The 21,553-nt window shown below is 38.9% G+C and overlaps 1 long non-coding RNA gene across 1 annotated transcript in view; it reads left to right on the plus strand.

The window, feature by feature from the left end:
- LOC121676782 overlaps positions 1-3,514 on the plus strand; it is a 74,122-nt gene extending 70,608 nt beyond the window's left edge. The window contains exon 4 of the long non-coding RNA XR_006020589.1: positions 3,293-3,514. This is a non-coding gene — a long non-coding RNA (uncharacterized LOC121676782). The remainder of the gene's footprint in view (positions 1-3,292) is intronic.
- The last annotated feature ends 18,039 nt before the right edge of the window (positions 3,515-21,553 follow it).

Consider the following 21,553-nt stretch of genomic DNA (forward strand, 5'->3'; position numbering starts at 1 on the left):
CTGTCTAGGCACATAAGTAATGTGAGGTGATGCTGTGATGGTGCACTTTCCATTCTTCTATTCCTCCTTGCCGTTAGACTCTTTCTTATTAAAGAAAAATGTCTATTCCCTGCTTAAGAATTTGTGGTTTGAAATAAAAAGAACACATTTCAGAGGAGTAGGATTCTGTCATTAGCATCGTAACTACGTTTTTTACATGATCTTTATGATAAATGAACATAAAGCAAACAAAGCTAAGGAAGGCTTGTGCGGTACTGTGTTACTGTGTCTGTAAAACCTTTTTCTCTCTCATTTCTTTCTCTCTGGAATGCTAAATAGGAGGCCTAGCTTGGGAATCAATAGTTCAATTAGATTATATGGTAGGTTTTTGGATGGCTGTTAGCATAGCCAGGAGATTACTTTCCCTGGATATTGGGGAAAAGCTGCTCTGGAGTGGGAGGCTGTAGCTGCACTTTGAGCCAGCCTGCACTGGGACAAAACTGCAGTATGCAAGAGCCATAAGCTTGTGGTTTTGTTTTATGCTTGCTGGATGCCCAGGGACCGAAACATAATTAGCTATCCTGCATCCAGAAGGAAACAGAAAGCATTTGCAATACATACAAACAATGAAAGGAAGTATTAGGCCCAGGTCCCAAAAAATATGTACTTAACTTTAAGTTTGCAAATTGTTGCACTGGAGTTTGCAGTACTAAGTGCTTTAGAGTGCTGGAACATGAGTGCCGTAAAATGAAACTTTGCAGACATTATGGGATAGCTGACTAGAAGACTTAATTCTAAAAGTAAAAAAAAATAAAATTGTTCCATGGTGAGGTAAAATTCAAACTAAAGTTTGCTTTTAAAAATCTTTAATAAGCATAGATGCAGGCAAATAACCCTGACTAATAGCATCACAAATAGCTTGGGCAGCAGAGAGAATGCACTATTGACCTCCTAAAATAAATGTTTGTAAATTCTCTTTTCAAAATACCTCAAAGCAGAGTGTCTGCTGTTCTGTAACATCAACATCCATGTGCATTGCACAAATGCCGTTTTGCATATTTGTTGGATATCTAACACAGAAATATTTGAACATGGACTTATTTTGTGGCTATGAGATCATTCATATAAATTGCACTAGATTAAATAGGCTTTGGTTTGCAGTTTTCCACAAACACTCGTCACATAGGAATGAAGTGTATTTCATTTTCATTCATTCCTCACATAATGTAGAATGTATTTCAGTTTGGGAAGCTTAATTTTTTTATAGAATATTCCTGTAAAAATATTATGTGGCTTGGAGCATAAATAGGCATCTATTCTCCATGTTAAATGGTAATGTATAATTTCTAAAGCAAATGTTGGCATCTAGGTGGTCTTCTGCTAATGTCTTGAAATAAGAAATAAGTCTGAATTGTTAATTTAAAGAAGGCTAAGTATTTCCTTAAAGATGTCTTATCTGGAAGCAACCTTTTTGATTTATAAATGTCTGTTCAATAGTATAGTTAATATTGCAGGAATTCTCTGGGAAGCTCGGGCATTGCTCATTTTTGTAATATTTTCGGATGAGAGGTTTGAAAATGTTAGTCTTTATTCTTAGAGTTATCAATTTAGAGAAGATGTAATGAATCACAATTAGAAAAATCACAGATTTTATGTTGATCAAACTCTAATTGCTCACTCAAAGAATTAGTTTGATGGGAACAAGAGCAGCAACAGGTGCTGTGGAATTTTGAAGTTCAGAGCACGTAAGAGAGCCCCGATTCCTATGGAACCCTGGCTGCTTATCTGGGTAGCAGTTTCTTTTTTTTTTTTTTTTTTTTGTTGGTTTCCAAATATGTCCATAACTGTCCTTAAAACCATGACACCTCTTTATAAAGAGCACTAAAGTCTGTAAAAGTAAGAATGAACTTAGCAGTATTTATTCATGGCTTCTCTTCCATGAGAGAGAAGAGAGCAGCATCTGATCCCTGAGAGCAGAGCCACCAGGGAAGAAACTAGGGACACCAGTGTCTCATTCTCACAAAAAGAATTACATTATATGAGATAGAAATGCATTATCTAAAATCTAATTACCATCCCTGGGTGCCTAGGATAGAGAGCTACATGGCATGCAGTGACAATGTCCCATGAACAGCTTTTGGACTTTGCTCGGTGTTACTGTTTCCAGAACAGAAGCTGTCCATAAACAAGCAGTTTCTTTTTGATTGCATGTCTATTTACTTTGATTTAGTCATCTTTACAGTGGGCCAGAACTCAAAGACTAACAGTGACATAGCAACAACTCTGTAAATGTAAACAGAAAATATTTGATGGGGCTCTTTAAAAAATGAGTTATCTGTTGAGATATGCCAGCTGTTCCTGATCAAGTCTGGTCAGAGGAAATGGAAAGCATCTTCTCAAGTACTGGAAGGTGAGATGGGCAGAGATAGGCTTGAATGGACGTACCAGAAGAAAAGCAGATTTAGATGATTTGGAAGAGATATGAATTATACATTTATATTTTTGATATCCCTGATGTGAAAAACATAAACCAAAGCAAAAAAGTTTTGTTTGAACTACAAAATGTATAGGCAAAATTTGTTTGAGAGACAAAGCAAGACACTGCTGAACCCTGGAGAGAAAACCAAATTCCATAAGTGCAGTGTGGTGGGACTCAGACAGCCCACACATGTGACTGTGCAGACAACAGTGGACCTGTGGCATATGTATTTCACTGCCTGGGTTGACAGAACGTGGAAGGTTCCTTGGTTTTCACTAAAATAGAGAGAAAAGTAACCATGATGTATAAGGATTCTGCTTCATCCTTTAGTCTGCTACACTGAAGTTAAAAAAGAAAAGGAGTCTTTTTTTATTTGGGAAGTGTTGTCATTTCACATTACTTTCACAATAAGGTAGACAATGACCCCCAGCAAGAGAGCTCCAGATCTGAACCTCCCCAAAGACTGGGAGGTATTTTTGTTCTGTGCCTACGTGCCCATGTGCTGAACCAGTAAGTGGCTAGAAAGCCATTGTTCCATGTCTTTATATGATAGATAAGGAAAGACTTGGTTTGCCATTTCCCTAAGCATCAAAGCTTAGCCTTGAAAACATGGTGAAGGAAATAAAATGTATAAAAAGCCCTAGACTTAATTGGCCACTGCATCTTTTAAGGGTCACAGCCTTAAGGACTTTACAGGCAGTTCTTCTGGTTCATCAACAATGCCTACATGAGGGACAGGCTGCCACTCCTGCAGTGACTTGTGCTCTGCCCAGTGTCACTGGGTTATTCTCCCTCAAGGAAAAACAGGTGTAAACCAACCTATTTTCACTGCAGTTGCTACCATGCGAATGAGAACCTGTCATGATATTGAAAAATGCCACTGATGCCAATGGATGGCTGTCCCTTTCTTCTTGCTCCCTCCACTTAACACAGTTAAAAGGTGAAGGCCGATAACTGATGCCACATTAACAGCAGCAATGGATAGGTAAGTACAATGGAACAAGTACATTCAGCATGAATTATTGTTTCACGTTTTCTCTACCAAATCAATGAATAAAGCAAATTGAGCATATATATGTAAATAAAACTTAACACCCCCTGATTTGTTTGCCTTCATCATATCTCTTTTGAAATTATTAATATTTTGTGGTATAAGGGCTGTAAGTCAAACTAGAGACATTATTAAAATCTAGGAGAAGCAAGATAAAAAACATTATGTGTGTGATGAAACTTCAATCAATGGTAGAGGTTGGTAACTTTCACAGTAATCTAAAACTTTCATGCCATAAAATAGCCTGATCCCTAGAGGTACTGATTGCAGCTTAGCAGCCATTTTATACACATATAGTTTATTTTTTTCTCCTAAGACACAAAGGGAAATGTGGTATCTGCTCCAGTGACATTACATGAGGGAGAGTTGGAGATAAAAAGTAGACATGGAAGATACTTAAGATTAATCACTTCATGTGATTACAGCTGAGCCAAAATCTACAGCCTCAGCTCTGTGATGTTTTTGTGGGATTGTGCTGCTGTAGCTATGTCTCACTTTTGCTTATGAGGTGTTATCCCTTCCTCACCTTCCCACAAGTTCCTGGATATCTTGGCTGTGCCATCTCTTCCAGTATCCACAATTCAACACCAGCTGTGGATTTCTGAAGATACTTCCATTCTTTCTTCCCCAAAAAAAGGCAATAGATCTCATGTTGGAGTGTCCCTGCCTTCCTTCCTGCTTTAAAAATGGCAGTAGCTACAAGAGTCTGCAGGCTGTACAAGGGAAGAAGGTGCTGCTTCTCTTTTCCCAGAGAATTTCATAGAAATGTGTAATTTTCAGGAGCCCTGAAGCAGGTAGGTGCTGTCCAAGTAGCTGTTCTGCACTAGATGCAATGCTATAGCCTGAATGGATGTGTGTTGTGGTTTGAATGTAGCCTGAAGCCTGCCTATTGTGTCACACTGATCTGAAAATATTCCTGTGAAAGTAAGATACACACACCCCCTCCATCCATTTTCCAAATTTCATTCCAAGGCTACTGTAAGAAATATGCTGGCAGTCCATGAGACCCTGGGCGAGGGGATCGTGTGCACCCTCAGTAAATTCACCAACAACACTAAGATGGGCAGGAGTTTCAAGCTGCTGGAGAGTAGGAGGGCTACCTTGAGAACTGTGTCCAGTTCTGGACCCCTCACTTCAGCAAAGACATTGAGGAGCTGGAGCAAGTCCAGAGAAGGGCAAAGGAGTTGGGGAAGGGTCTGGAGCACAAGTCTATGAGGGGCAGCTGAGGGTGCTGAGATGGATTATCCTGGAGAAGAGGAAGCTCAGCGGGGACCTTATTGCTCTCTACAGCTGCCTGAAAGGAGGTTGTAGCCAGGTGGGGTGTCTTCTCCCAGGCAACTGTGACAGGACAAGAGGACATAGCCACAGGTTACATCAGGGGACATTTAGGTTTGACATGAGGAAGAATTTCTTCACTGAAAGAGTGGTCAGATATTGGAATGGGCTGCTCCTGGAGGTGGTGGTGTAATCATTCTCAAAAGTGTTCAAGAAATGACTGGATATGGCACTTTGTGCCATGGTCTAGTTGACCAGGTGGTATTCAGTCAAAGGTAGGGTGGTGATTTTGGAGGTCTTTTCCAACCTTAATGATTCTCTGTTTCTGTGATGCTAAATTTCCAGTGTGGAAAAGGAAGCCTGGATGTGAGGCTGGCGTTGTAGCCATGACAACCAAAACAGAGGAGATGTGAATGAGGCAGGCACTCAGAGCGGTGCAGGGCCTTGAAGAAAAGGCCAGATCCTAGAAAGAAAAGCTGAGCTGGTTGCTGGTATATAGGAGTTTGATCAGAAAAAGCACAGTTACATTTTACAACACGCTGTGCTTGTGAATGGTATATGGAGACTTTTATGAAATGACAGGAGGGTGTTGCCTCTAAAAGAAAAGAAAATACGGGTGTAGAAATGATTTGGAGGAAGAGGAATGTCAGGTGATAGGGTTTCAGTGCAAGGAGAGGTATTTATCATGTCTGCAAAGAATACTGTGGTATTGACTGTGACACTGTATGAAGAAAAGACAGTTAGGAATGGAAATTAGAGGTGTCCATGTTTTAATATTAAGTTATTCCAGTTGGAAATGCCAGATGTGATTTTGGTTGGACAGAAATCAGATGTGAGTGTAGATACACAACTGAGCTATCAGCAAAATGTTGGCAGTTGAAGCATGTAAATGGTTGTACCTACCCAGGAAGGGATGTAAGGAACGGGAAGCAAAGAAGTAAATAGTTTGCTACACGGATATATGTCTGGATTATCTCTAAGCTCTGTCCCTGACTTGCTGTGTGATATTGGACAAGTAATTTAAATCTGTTTCTTATCCTGTCCTGTGACTTTATATAATTCGCAAAAATCCATGAAAAGTACGTTTGGGGGTTTTTTAACTATCTGTATGCGGAACATTTACCTCAACTGGTCTCACTTTCTGTTTGGTCTTTTAAATGCTACCTTAAGAAATTTACAAATGAAAAATAAGTTGATGTAAAAAAGTCTGGGGAGCACTGCAGAACATCCCACTGCAGTGAGTCACTGCCTCTTACTGCTTTTACTTATTACATAGGGAACTTTTCCTTCAACCTGAGTGTCTGGATTACCAGTTCCCCAAAATACTTTTGGCGCTCTATAGAGAACTCCTATGAGTGCTAATGGTGTTGAGGTTGCCTGCTTCTAAAATGATTGACTCCAAGTCTTTGTTTGATTCATGAGTGTAAAACCATTCTAGAGTTATTGTACTTAACAGTAAAACATGGTTTGAAAAAGAAAATTTTTCTGTTTGTTCTACAATAAATATTCAGTTATATATGTATACACATATATAAATATATATTTATTCTAGATGATCTAAGTGTTTGTTTTTCCTGATTACAAAATACAAAGTAAAGCTACTAATGAATGAAAGCCAGTAAATGACAATTCTGTTGTTTACTTAACCAGTGACTTCTTGATCTGCTTTTTGGCTTATTTTGGAGAAGCTATTAATTTGGTCCCCTTCCTCCCAGTCCAGGCTAGTATAACTTTGAGAATTTTTCTGAGTTTACACATGCTCTTGGCATGTTACAAAGCCTGCAGTGCTTATGGCTGGTTACATTTCCGGTGAGCGGATGTAACCATTCTCTTTTTCAATTGTCTACACTGAAAAGCAATAAGCTGGAGTGCTCTTCAAGAACACACGGAACTATACAGAAATTTTGGATAAATTCAACTGAGTAAAAGAGAGATTAAGGCTAGGTAATTTATAGCTTATGCTCACAACACGTACCAGTTGTGGCCTCTGAGTGTGTCCTGCTTTCCTTCCAGTTACACATTTCAGTGGAGTTACAGATCCTGAGGATCTGGCCGCCTCACATCCTTTGCTAGGCTTACTCAAGGCCCATGCAGCTTTGTATGCTGCTAGCACATTAGTAACTGTGGCATCATAAATCTGACCTGTAGTCTTTTTGTTTTCTTGTAAAGGGGCGTGTGTATTTGTCTGGTTTCCCACAAATTGTGCTGTAGCTCAGAGCACATTTGGACACTGTGCTGGCATGGCCACCAGGCTTGGGATCAGGAGACAAATCAATACGGGAAATCACTTGTACTGGCTCCTGACGATTTTGTCTTTCAGTCCTGGGCAACACAAGAAATAGCAATGTGAATTTATTTTTAAAGATGGCATCGCAAATTAAAAAGAATCTTTCCATCTTTTTACCTTTTTAAATGTAAGCATGATCTTTGTGGTATTTTGAAACAGATTGTCTACATCCAGAATTTTCAATGATAAGGTTGTTACCTAAAGAGTTAATTTCTGGGAACATACACCCAGAGCCAGAATTCTCCTTGACCAGTAAAAATCCAGATTGAGTTACTACTTTATTGCTTAATAACCTGGTAGGTTATGCTTTGATATTTCTCCTTTTAGTTACTAAGAAAGTCACAGATGCTTTCTCAAGAATTGTGCAGAGCAGAGTAGGTGTTTCTTATTATTTTTTCAGATATTTACATTTTAGCACTGAAGTCTCATCCTAGGGACAGAACAAACTTATGGCTTCAGTCTTGTGTCAATTATTTTAAATACTTTTGACTATCATTACTACATGAACAGAACTTTATGCACCATCAATATTTCAAATGTAAATAAAACAGTTCTTTAAAAATGAAGATCACTTAAAACATAGTGCTGCTTGAATGTTGAAGAGCCATTATGTTTAATAGCATTTTTAAACTATTAAAGTTGAGTGGTTACTTTTTATTTTGCATTTAGTCACTCATGGGAGACACTTATTTTGTCCCATACTCTGCAAATAGTGATGCTGTTAGTAGAGAAGATTCTCATTTTGAATAATGGTCTCATTTGTATAATATCCCTTGGTATAATATATTCATATCTTAGAGAGAAATGAAAATTCACAAACTGTTAAGGGGTGTACAGAAAATCAAATGAAATGTATGTCTATAAAAAATCTTGTGGGAGGGGAAGTAAAAGGGTGAACACCCTCTTCTGGTAATTATTAGGTTTGAAGCTAACACCCTGTTTTAGCAATGATGGCATCAATAGGAAATAATGATAATAAAAAAAAAATTATTATGGATTAGATAAGGGTTTTTCCAATATCCTTGGACAGCAAACTCCAGGACAATTCAGAATGGCTGACTGCATGAAAACGCAGAAAGAAATTATGGAATTAGATGTAGCAGTTTTTATAGCCCTGACTTAGCTTAATGTAGGCATTTGAGAGTCATTCTTGCTATTTTTTATTCACTTTTTATGGCTATTCCAGCATGTTCCAGTGATTCTCTTTTTATGCTGTGGTAGCACCAAAAAGAAAGGCTCATTTATTTGCTACAAACCTTGCAGAAAAATGAATAAAAGACTGATTCATCGTTTCTTCCACAAAACGTATTTTTTCCTATTACTTTTGGGTGCTTTGCCAAATGCCTGGGTTTATGTTTCCTGATCCTGAGTGATTTGAAATTTGAACCAGAAAAATGGACAAATTGTAGGTGTAGGTGTACAAGTCTTTTTGGACACTCTTGATTAAGACAAAGAAGTGGGAACCAGAAGAAAATACACATTTATTAGTACTTGAATCATTGGTGGGATGATGGGTGTTGGGTAGACAAATGTGCACATGGATGTGCAAATGCTAGAATATATATATTTAGCCACCTTCTTAAAAATACAGCTGTTATTTGTATCAACAGGAATTTGACTGGAACAGAATATATCTCTACATTTTAAGTAAAAACTGCTTTTAAAACAGTTATTTATAGCATAAAATTAGCATTGCCTTTGCTAGACTTTGCAATTACCAGAGCTGCAAATGGAAAGTCAGCAACAAATTTTGGAGGTTTTAGTGTAGTGCTGGTCTCTGTGATCATGTCAGAAGGGACAAATCAATGCACTGCAGCTTAAATTGTATCGGTCTGCTAAAGATTCTTTAGAAGCAAGTGAGATAGTAAAAAAATCTGCACTACAGGACTATCACTTTGTTATGCTATTGTAAATTTTAAAATATACTTTAGTTTTAAAGAAGCAAACCTTGCAAATTCCTCTTTTTCCTAAAGCAATCAAAATGGATTCAGGCAATACCTTTCTCACTAACCATGTATCATTTAGCTACCCACTTGTGCTTTGTAACCTTGACTTGATAAAGCTGTTTAAAAAGTTTTAAGAAATCTTTTGTATGGAGGATCGTTAATACATGGAAAAGATCCTATTACTTTAGATAAAGACTAATGCACTACAGTAGCCTTTTCAGTGAATATAAGCTATCTTCTCCAACATGTCTGTAATTCTGTTAAATATCTATTTAAAAGATGTCTAACAGTGTTACTAAAGTGATAGATGTTATTTTTACTTTTAAAACTAAAAAGTACAGCACCTTCTGAAATATTTTAAGGTCGTTTATGTGCAAAATGAATGCATATAAACTTTAAAGAATAGATTTTTCAACTTGGTAATTTTTGCACTCTTTGAGATTGTTTCAATTGCTACAATAAGGCAATTTGAACTCCAAATAATTGGTGATGCATTGTGAGTTTTATGTGGAATCTGTGGTCTTTTGAGAATGAAGCATAATTGCTCTTTGCTTTTAGAAAGGTCTTTTTCCAATAGCTTATTTCTCATTCACATTAATGGAAATTAAATAAGATTTTTTTTTTAACTTGCACAGTTTGGGCAAATTTCTGTCTAAATTTATATCCCTGGTATCTGTCTAATTCATGCATTATAGGTATTTTCATATTGTAACTATTAGTGTGGCATACAAACGCCATAGCTAATTGATGCATTTTATATTGGGCTGTATGGCTTGGTGTAAAATTTTAATGTAAGCAGGAATTTGTAAGGAAATTTTCAAAGGAAATGATCTGATAGTAATAATCTGTCTTGGGGTGACTTTATGATGTGTATCCCCTATCGCTGCTTTATGCCCAGAAATAAATTTTGTGCCTTTCTGTGCCTTTAAACTGAGCCTGAGCGGGGTGGGGGGTGGTATAGAGGTATCTTGGAGGAACTGCTAACCAACCTTCTTATTTCCTTTGCCTTCCACTATCTTCTAAAGAGCTTTTAAGCCAGTAGATTCATGGTGAATCTTGCTTTTGTAATGCAAGTAAAACAAATGTTTTCCATATGATTATGATTACTTGATCCCTGTGCTGTACTCTGTTACATGCAATACACACTGCTCACTGCCAAGACATGGCTGCTGTCCAATGTATACAATCTAAAGAAGAGTTTAGGCTCTATACTCAGGTTTATGCTTTCAAATCACTACACTTGTGTCATCCATACTGTGTGTGCACAGTAATTAAGGAACAGTGAATTTCCTTGCTCACTAGGACTGTGTTTGGAAATCAACATATCTTCTGGTCCAAGATTTCTATATATCTTCATACATAGCAATATTTAATGAATTTGAGGCTACTGTATTCCTTATTTTGGGACCTTTTCCTGAAGCTGTAACAGGTGCGACATCTGGATTTAGGCAAAGTAATATTTCTTGTCCATGTGCAAGCTATTTTAGCACTAGAGAAAAGCCTGTGGTCATTTGCTCTTCACAAGGTTACTGTCACATATTCTTACTTACTGTGGTGTTGCTGAAAAGAAGATCCATGAATTTGAACAGTAGAATAAAATGCTGTACACTAGTTTCCAAGAAGATGCTGTGTATTCCCCTTCCAAATCACTGTCCTGGTTCCCACTTACAGACATAACTTTAAACCACTGTTCCCACTTTAAAAACAAAACAAATAAAAGGATAAAGAGGCAAGCTCTTCTGTGCACAAGAGGAAATTTTAAGGTCTAGAAAGGTCTGTACTACCTGAAGTTTTAGAAGATACGGAATATTTTATAATTGGCAGAACATCTATGCACATATTCTATTAGACCTTAATAGTTGGACCACAGTTCCAGGTTAACTTTTCTTGCTAACTTAAGAAATGTTTTACTGGATGTGTGGATAAAAGAATGGAACTGTTTAAACTGATTGTAAGTAGATGTAGAATCTCCACAGAGTGTGATTTTTGGAAGAATGGAAAGCAAAAATCCTGAAACTGAGAATAAATAATAATAGGTTACACCTTTTCTGTGTTCTAGTTTTTAATGAATTTTCCACAGCCTTCATGAGAAGAAAAGAAGGATGTTCAGAATGTTCTGAGGATCGGGAGATGAACATTCTGAGTAGTCAGAGAGAAAGTTTCAAAAAGATGAGACCTCCACCCACAGGCATAAAATGATAGAAACATATGTGGACATCAGGTAAAAGGGCCAATTGTGAGGGACTTGTGCTTTGTATTAATGCTTTTTTATAAGTTGAAGTAGAGCATGCCATCATGAGGAATTCAAACCATGCAAAAGTAGAGTGCTTCTGCATCAAAACACAGAGGAATAGTGGGAATGAGAGAGGACCATATCTTCCCAGAAGCTAGTAAAAATCCCTGCTTAAAATTAATCTCCTTGATTATTAACCTATGTCTTATTACTATTTTGTGGTACATGTGGAACACAGAGAGCAGAGAGAATGAAGTGAGTAATTACTCTGCTAAGCTTAGGGACATAAAGTAGTCATAGTACCTGTCTTTCTGCATTATCATATGAAAGAATGGAGAGTTATGTTTACTTTTTGGTGACTAAGTGAATGACATTGTACATGCCCCTAAGGCAGAGAAACATTAGACCACCAGTTCCCAAGAATGCTTAAATTCTTCCCCAACCCTCATTAAGTTTTATTACAATGCATCATGTCATACTTACTGGGATTGGTCCCACCCACTTAAAAGAGTCTCCACCTTTGATACAGGCTAATCCTCCAGCTGTGATTCAAGCTGGTCTGATTCAGCACCTCATTGATTCTGCCAGGTACCGGGTTTTCTTGTGGAGCAGACCAGAGGAGACTGGAATAGTATTTGTACATCTCAGAATAATGGCAGTAATCAAATTTTACCTTGACTATCTACAGTTCATCTGGAGTAATTTTACTTCATTACAACAGTTAAATGTGTCTTCTTAGTCACAATTTGTGATTCCTCTTTTTTATGTTTGCATTATTTTATAGCTGGACACTTGGGCAAGATAAAAAACTTCCCCCAGGCTAGATAATATCTCACTACAGACAGGGGAACAAAGTGATATGTGGCCAATGAATAGTCAGAAATGTGATGTAACTATGGGAGGTCCTTAGGAAATGGGATAAGAAAATAGACTAATAATGTGGAGTTCAAAGAATGGGGTTTGGAGTGGAATACCAAGTACCCTACAGGAGCTGATATATACGTGTGCCCCAAGAGGTTGTTTCTCCAAAGCAGAAACTTTTTAACAGAAATATAAGTTTCTTAGTACCAAAATGAAATAAAAATCCCTATTTTCATCTGAACAAGAAGTTATTCTGATCTTTACATTTATCAGTAGTGTAATTAGATGTCTTTTGTCTAGACCACAGAATTTCAATGATTATCTCTTAAGTTATATTAGTTATTTTTGTTTGGCTAGTGTTGATTTTCTAGTTGATTTTGATTCAAATTTATCAGGATGTGGGGAATCCACCACTTCTCTCAGTACTTCCAAAAATCTTTTGCTGCCATTGATATCATTGTACTTTCCTTTTCACATTTATTTTATGTGGATATAAAATCCAGTCATGGCTCCTTGTTCCACCTGTTTCTGCAGCATTTAGAAGCCATTTACAGCTTGGCGATTTCTTCTTTTAAGGATCTTAACTGTTGTAATCACATCTCAATCTTCTCTTGCTAACATACACCAAATTTGAACTCTCATTGTTAAATTCTCCTTCCCTCACAACACTTCTGTAACTCCTAGATCCACTTCTAATATAATTTTAAAAACCTGTTGTCCTGGGGTGACGTTATGAAGCTGCTTTATTCCTTAACTGTCGCTCAATGCCCGAGGATGCTGCGCCTTTAGGATGGACGCGGGGGCGGGGCCGGAGCCACGGACCCGAGGGGCGGTTGAACGGCTCAGCCCAACGGCTCGGGGGGGAGTGCACTGGGAGCACTGCGCTGCTTTTTGGTTCCCTTTGTGTTCCAGCTAGCTGGGAAAAGGTTCTGTTGGTTTTTTCTCTTGTTCTTCTCTTTCCTTCCCTTGCCTCACTGCCTCCCTTCCTTCCTTGCCGGTCCGGGGAGCCTGCGGGGGCAGCCCCAGTGGGCCCGCGGGGTAGCCCCGGCTGGTCCAAGCCCATATGTCTGTTCCCTCTTCGGGAATTTGTTATATTTTGAGGGTTTTTTTAATCCTGTTCTACCCTGGTTTTTTATGTGTTAATAAACAGTTTGGCTTCTTTTTCCCACTTTCACTTCTTGTGACCCACTTGTCTTATTGGTGGAGGAAAAGGGGAGGCCCTTTCCTCCTGAAGTTTTTCTCCAAAACCAATACATAAATTTGGCGCCCAATTTAAGGGGCATGTGAAAGCGAAAAAAAAAAAAACACCACCATTTTGCTTTGAATCACTTTGTATTGAACTACAGCAGTAAGACCATGCTGTTTGATTTAATAATTTTTCTGTGGAACTTAACTATAAGTACATGTCCACAGCTATGGGCAGTTGGGTGCCTGGCTTACACCTTTTATAAGTGAGGAATAAGAATCATGACTGCCATTTTGATATCCCTGGTGCTAGTGATTTCTCGAAGTTTGATGGAAGTAATGGAAACCATCAAGAATGTGTATGTCATGTTGTTTTTCCGTTCCAGCCTTGGTAGTTTCCTTTTGGAATGTATTAGCAATTACACCCAGTTTGTTAGGGGAAAAGCAGGGGATGATAATTCCCAGTTCTTCATCTCCTTCTTCCCCTTCAGATCTGGCACGTCACCTTTTGAAAGTGTCATCCAGTTTCCCCTGGATGTCAAAGATACCATTTTCTTATTATGTTGTCTTTCAGGGTTTCTCTATGTGGTCTCCAGCTTGTCTGAAATAAGGGCTGAGATTTCCAGAGGGGTTGCCCAGACACCTGCCCCACTTGTGGAAAATCTTAAGTGGTGTGGGGAATGGGAGGACGTACGCCAGACCCTGAAGCAGTTTTCTGACCCAGTAGCCTGGAACTTCCCTCCTGAATGAATTCAGAATCCAGGTGAGGTAGGGAAGTATCTGAAGGAAAATTGCAATAACAACGCTGATGAAAAGGAAAAGCTCATTGCCATGTGCTGGGTCCTGGCTAACACTTACCACACACTGCTAGATACTGTAGGGCAGAAGACACAGCCAGAGGGGCAGGAGAATAAGCCAGCAGACACCCCAATCACTCTGGCTGCAGCTAAAGCAGATAGGGAGCCTAAACCAATAACAATTGTCCCTGTCCAGAGAAAGAAACACAAAGCCAAATCCATTCGCTCAGTGGATGATGATGGACAGCCAGGACCTTCACAGCCAGCAGAGGAATCGGAACCTGAAATCATCACTGAGTCCCTGTCCATAGAGAGCCTTCGTACCCTGAGGAAAGATTACACCTGATGGCATGATGAAACTATATTAAGTTGGATGGTCCGGATCTGGGACGCTGCAGGTGATGGTACAATTCTGGATGGCACTGAAGCGAGGCATTTGGGATCCCTGTCACGTGATTTAAGTCTTGACCAAGGGATCACAAGGGGCCCTGAAGCTCTCAGTCTCTAAACACGGCTCTTAAGAAGTGTGAAGGAAAGATACCTGTGCCAGGTAGACCTCCAGCTGCAGCTAAACCCCTGGAAAACCATGGAACAAGGGATTCAATGCCTGAGAGAACTGGCAGTGATAGAGATCATATTCTCAGATGACCAAGCAATGCCCCTGCTTTAGCAATGATGACGCGGAATGACGGGGATGAGACAGTGAGTTCTATGGTGAGGAGGCTCCGGGCATATGCAGACACTGGGCAGGGCCCAACACAAGCAAGAATTGCAGCTGTGGAAAAGAGTCTGTCAGAGACCATACAGAAGATGGAAGATAGGGTGGACAAGACTCATCAGAAACTCGGGAAGGAGCTGAAAGAGGGCCTTCTCCAAATCACATCAGTGCAGACCAGAGGCCCTGTTACCAGAAGCAGACGTCCCACAGGTAGGGAGAGAGGGTACACCCCATGAGCTGAGATGTGGTTCTTCCTGTGTGGCTGCGGGGAAGACATGAGGAGGTGGGATGGAAAACCAACTTCTGTCCTGGCAGCGGGGGTGCGTGAATTGAAGAATGGTAATGCTGAGAGAAGGAGTTCTACCAGAAGGGAAGTAGCTCAAGTTTCAAATGATAACCAGAACTAGAGGGGCCCTGCCTCTAGCCAGGTACAGACCAGTGAAAATCGTGTCTTTTGGACAGTGTGGGTCCGATGGCCTGGCACATCAGAACCACAGAAATACGAAGCCTTGGTTGACACGGGCGTGCAGTGCACCTGGATTCCATCAAGGCACGTGGGGGCAGAACCAGCTTCTATTTCTGGAGCGACAGGGGGATCGCAGCAGTTGACACTGCTTGAAGCCGACGTGAGCCTAACTGGAAATGAGTGGAAGAAACATTGTATTGTGACTGGCCCAGGGGCCCAATGTATTCTGGGCATAGATTTTCCCCAGAGTGGGTATTTCAAAGACCTGAAGGGACTCAGGTGGGACTTTGGACTCTCCAAAACCGAGACACCTGTTCACCAGAATGTATGTAGTGTCTCAGTACTGCTGCAGAGAAGGGTAAAACAATCTCCCTACCCCTGCAGGAAGAGAAGGGAGAAAAAAAAGTTCCCAGTATTGTATTTTACATAAGGATGCTTGTTTGCTTAAGATCAAAAGTGAGAAGTGTTTCCTCTCCTAAAGATGTTGCCATATAAAAGTTTAGTTCTGCAAAGTCCTTGTTCTTGTGGCTAACTTCACTGATTCATCAGGTCTGATCATGCCAGCATGTGCAGCTGTGGGTTGTGTCATCTGCAAACTGACTAAACAACTGAAATCTCAGAAGGAAGGGGCTGTCATTTAAAAAGGAGTATTTCTAAGTAGTACTAGGCATACTGGATCCTACCCTAGTTGCAACTTTTAGATACTATGAAAATATAAAAGTTAAATTTATTGTGATAATAAAAGATTGTGGGAGCTGTGCTGCTGAAATCGATCAGGGTAAAATTAAACAATAAAGCTGCTTTGAATCAAACTCACAAGTAAGGAGCAGCATACATTGGACTTTGGATCAGGCCCAAAATTAAAGGTTTCTTTCTTAAAAGAGATTTTATATTCACTATTCTCCTACGATTTTCCAAGTGTATTTAATAAATAACAACTTAAAAATTATCACCTTTCTTATGTTCTATGTTACTTGGAGGTATAATTTCTTAATGAATCCGTGATACAAACTTAAGTAGTAAAAATGTTTTTTTACTTTGCAAATATCACCAGCATGTCTTAAAGCAAGTAAGATTCTGCCTGTGTGTGGAAGGGGGAGAGCTGGTGTATTGATCAGCTGAAGTGCTGCAGAGACTATAAACCGATAGTCAGAAGGAGGAAAAAAAAAACCCAAAAAGAAATCACAGGAGAACACATAGCAGCAGAAAATCTGTGGAAAATGATCCACTGCTGTCTTCTCAGTTTCTATCCCCAAATGAGACTATATCTCAATCTGTTTCTGGTCAAGACCAAACATAACAAACCTTAAACATTTGGTTTATATTTTTTCTCCCTGAAACTTTGAATGAATTATACAGAAAATCACGGCATGTCTTTAAAAATTCTGATCAGGTTTCCTCTGGAGTCTTGCTGCTGGAAGAATGTCTTATGGGTAAATTTCCACTCTCTCAGCAGGGCAGTGTTTTGCATGAACCAACTCCCAGGAGAAAATATTGTGTGCTTATTCTGTACAACAAGGCTCAGGCAGCATCTCCATATTAAACTGACCAGAGGGAGCGAGGGGAAGCAGTTGACCTGAGGGGAAAGGGGCAGGGCTGAGGACCAGAAGACAGTGTTTATTTCCAAAGCTAGACAGTCCTGTTCATAAAAACAAACAAACAAACAAAAAAACAACCCCCAAAATCCCCCAAAACCAAAACCAAACCCAACCAAAAAACCCCCTCAAACTACAAAAAAAGCCTTCTGAAATATTTCTATAGCTATGTTACAACAGTTGAAGAGCGTGAATACCACTTTTCCAAAAATATACTCACTAAAGGTATGAGATAAAGTCCTCAAACAAGAAATCCTGGTGTCAGGTCATTTTCTAGTCTTTTTTAGAGAAAGTTGGAAATATGCTCCCCTTCTTTATTCTTTTACTGCCTGGACTTTAGATTTATTTTATGCTTCCTTAGAAATTGACTTCACTTTTTTGTATTTGAACCTGGTTGGCAGTACATATTGTTTCACTAATGGATCTTGTTGTTACTGGGCTATTTCTTGGTATGGTTCTGTGATTCAGTACTTTTAATTATCTTTTATTACAACATGTACCAGGTCCTAACATACAGTAGATTTACTGATAAGGCAATATACCACTTGTATTGTACTGTATCCATTTATAGTAATTTTTATAATGGTATCTTGCTAATAAAATGTTATCTTATTCATTCAATTTGTGTGTAATAAATCAACAGCCTGTTCGCTTTCTTCTCATGCAGATATCGGTGTAAGTATGTACGACTGTGTGCATGTACTAAACCTGATGATGTTGCTTGCATACAAATGGAAATTAGCCTAAGAGCATTTCATTAATGAATATGTAGCTGTTTTCCTGTGACCCGAGTAGAATTAATACCCTAAATACATAAAATAACATGGGAATTTATTTTCTCTCACATATGGCATTTGAAAAAATGCATCCAGCCCATTTTTGCCCTGCCATTCTTCCCATATTACAGATTTCAAAACCTAAATAATTGTAAATCGGGTTGGTTTTTTTTGCTGTACAAGATAAATCAGGGATTCCCCAATTTACATTTTCTGGGTAATACCACTAAGATGCGGCATTAGCTAGCTGTGGAAGTAGCAGCAAATCTCACTCTACATATATGCTAATGAGGATGTATTTAGCAGCTTACACTACATTGATATCACATTTAGAAATGTGTGATATACATAATGAAAGATGAAGTAATGCTCTATGCCCTTGCTTTAAAGGTGGCCCATAGAAAGCAGCATTTACATTGTACCTCCTTTCAGAGAACTTGAAGAAGACTAAAAATATCTAGAGGATGTGATGACGAATACAAAAATATCTTGGATTTAGTCTGGATGAACTGTTGAATGTCTATCTGTGAAATGCAATTTTTTGTTCAGAGAACAAGTGAGAGCTAATCGATATCCCTACTGTAGTCCAGCCATAGCTTGACCAATGCTATAGCCTCTGACAGAGACAACAGAAAATTCTATTGATGTGTTTATACAAGGTATTTGATGGTTTAAGTCATGACAGGTTTTAAATAAATTTGTCCATCTGTTTGTGAAATGACAAGTTTGAAGGCAAAACTAAGCAGTATCCTTTAAGATAGCATCCAGCATGTTAAGAGTTGAAACAGGATAAGTACGGTAAATTTGTACATATTTCCTTTTTTTTCTGTTTTCTTTCAAAGGGAGTGTCATGAACTCATAACAATGGTCTTTCTTTTAAAACCCAATCATCATAATAGAAATACTAAAAATTGTGAGCTGGTGTGGGGGGAAGGGTGTATAGAAACACAGATTTTCCAAACAATGTTCTCTTCTAAGCCAAAAGTGTATCATCAAATACAAGCCCAGGTAGGGGGATTAATCCTCCCAAGCACAGTGCAAGCAGAGTGGCTGTGACCTTTCCTATGTAAGTAGAGTGAATTTAAAAAAAAAAATGTCTAGAGCAAAAAGTATTTTATTGTCTAAACCCCAGCTTTTCCATGTACAGGTGTTATACAAAATACAAGAACAAGATAAAAGAATCCTAACACTTTCTATACAAAGGATTCACTGTTTTCATGAATCGTTTCTCAGTCTGAGCTCAGCTTTTTCTGTTTGTATTAAACATTATTGCTGGCTACCCTGAAATCTCTGAATGACATGCCAAACCTGGAGTCCTGTCTGTACAGATCGATCGTGCTGGTGTATCTTATTTCCTTTCTGTAGCCGAGTCCTGGGTGTGCAGGCAACAAGGTACTTAACATTAGTGTGAGTAAAGTGCTTAAGGTTTAAGCATGTGCCAAGAACTTTACTGGATGTGCTTCATAGTTAACTGGCAGACTGATATAAAATCAACTTGTTATTGAATTACACTGTTTTGGATAGAAAATTTGTATTACTCATAAGTATTACAGGTAGGGGAAGTGGCTGAAGATGAGCATGACAGATCACTGATAAACAGTGAGCTCAGATTGCTTGTTTAGATAAGTGGAGGTGGGCAATGTGTGTTGTAGTATGGCCAAATGGAGACGAATTTGGGACAAAGCCAGTGTTTGGAAAATGGAGACCCTGTTCTGGGAGGCTGTGGCTTTAAAAGGCTTTTGAGTTCTGGTAAATAATCAGCTAAAGGTGAGCTGCCAGCTAACACAGTAGGGAAGCTAATGTGATGCTTGAATATATCAAATGGAGAAATCTCAAGTAAAGGATAGGAAAATGATATTATTTTGGGGGTCTGATGAAAATCCAATGGGGCCTTGAGTTCACTTTTGGCACACACTTTTCAAGAAAGAAAATACTTTGGAGAGTGTTAGAAGAAAAAAAAATGAATGGTTACAATTTTTTTAAAAATATGCTTTGCAATGAAAGATTCTGAGATCTCCATCTGTTTTCTTATCAGAGGAGGTTACTTAGTCCTGGTGTACAAGAACTAAAATAGGGAAGAAAATTCTAGAAGGTTACAGACAAAAGCAAAGCAACACTCTGAAGCTGGAAATTGAGGGCACTTTCTTAAATTAATCACTGTAATACACTTTTCAAAATAATTTGAACAACTTACGTAGGTTCTTTAACTCTATGATTTCTCACTGCAGAAAACATAAATAGGCTTTTCTGTTAAAAGTCTGTGCTCCTGTTCAAAACATTTTTTTTAAAAGCATCTGCATTCTGAGTTACATATAAGGGTCAGTTTTCATGACAGCAATGCCTCTTCAGCCTTATCTTTTTTCTGATAAGAATCTGTAGGAAGCAGCTTAGTTCCCTTTTTAAGAGAAAAAAAATCAAACTAGTTTTCTATTGGGAGAAATGAATAGTGCCTTCATAAAAACAATAGATATCCTCCTCTCTTAAAGTCTGTGCTACGTTTACATTGAAGTGGCTCTGAAGACTATAATTCCTTCTATATGCATGAGGAAAAAAATACTGAGAATTATGGAAGAATGGACACTTTGGCTTGAAACTGAAAGAGAGTAGATTTAGATTGGATATTAGAAAGAAATTCTTTATTGTGAGGATGGTGAGGCAGTGGAACAGGTTGTCCAGAGAAATTGTGGGTGCCCCATTCCTGGAAGTGTTTGAGGTCAGGCTGGATGGGGCTTTGAGCAACCTGAAAGGTGTTCCTGTCCACAGCAGAGGGGTTGGAACTAGATGAGCTTTCAACCCAAACTATTTTATGATTCAAAGACTGTTTTCAGAAGTCAAAGCAGAACAGCAAAGAAATTCAGGCCTAAAGCCACCTCATATTAACCAGACAGATGGTTGAATTAGTTGAAAATACTGTGACTTGTAGTACTGTGGGACATGAGTATGATTTTCACTGATGAGGGTTTTGGATGGAGCTGCCCCCTCCCCTGGGACTGACACACTGGGAGTTAAGCACTGAGCACCCAGCACGCTGGTGCTGGTCAGGAGTGAGAGTGGTTCAGCTCCATGGAGTAGCAATGCTCTGGCACTGTGAAGTATAACTATGTTTAGTAAGTCTTGTTTTTCAGATGGGATGAATCCTTTAAGAACTCCTTTATGAAGGCACAGCTGTAGGGACTTTGAATCAGTGCAAATTTGGTGCTAGTGCCTGGTGAATTCTGCTTTGAGGATGTGGGTGCTGAGCTCCACTGCCTGGTGCAAAGGTGCCCTCAGGGCAAGTGCAGTGTGCCTTGAGCTGGCTGCTCTAGGCAGTGACACCCAGAGTAACAGAGTCTCTGATGAGTGTGATTGCATGAGCAGCACTGTTTATAACTCAGTTGAGTCTGTACATGAGATATACTTGGTGAACATTTTATACAAAGCAAAAGGTCTGTTCAAAACCACAAGTGAAAACCTTCTGCTTGTTTTTAAAAAGTCTGATATTTACTTACGTTTTTGAGTTTGTGTGAATTTCTTTTAATTACATTGCCATCTTGGTCTGTTATGGTATAGTTTAAATTAAGGGCTAGGTTGTACTGAGTCAAAGATCAGCACGCTTTGTCGTCACCTTTTGTACTCAATGCTCCTACTTTAGACTAAGACAGTGCTTACATTTCTCCCCTTCCAAAATTACAGAAAACTCATCACGGTTTCATTTTTTTTCTTTATGGAAAATTAATATAGATGAACTTGATGCCAGTCAGGTTTGAACAGACCAGTCAGATTGTCATATAGCTCTGTGTTAAATTATAGAAGGAGGAACCTTCAGAAATCAAAGTCTCTTAAAGAGATTGGTGGTATTTAGGCTTGATCCTGAATGGTATTAAGCATTCTTTCCTTGGTCCTGTAAATTCTTAACTTTTAAGTTC

This window comes from Corvus kubaryi, unplaced genomic scaffold (assembly GCF_017639235.1).
Source record: "Corvus kubaryi isolate FWS band 111438036 unplaced genomic scaffold, C.kubaryi_AGA036_p1.0 split1-131, whole genome shotgun sequence".
NCBI classification, from domain to species: Eukaryota; Metazoa; Chordata; class Aves; order Passeriformes; family Corvidae; genus Corvus; species Corvus kubaryi.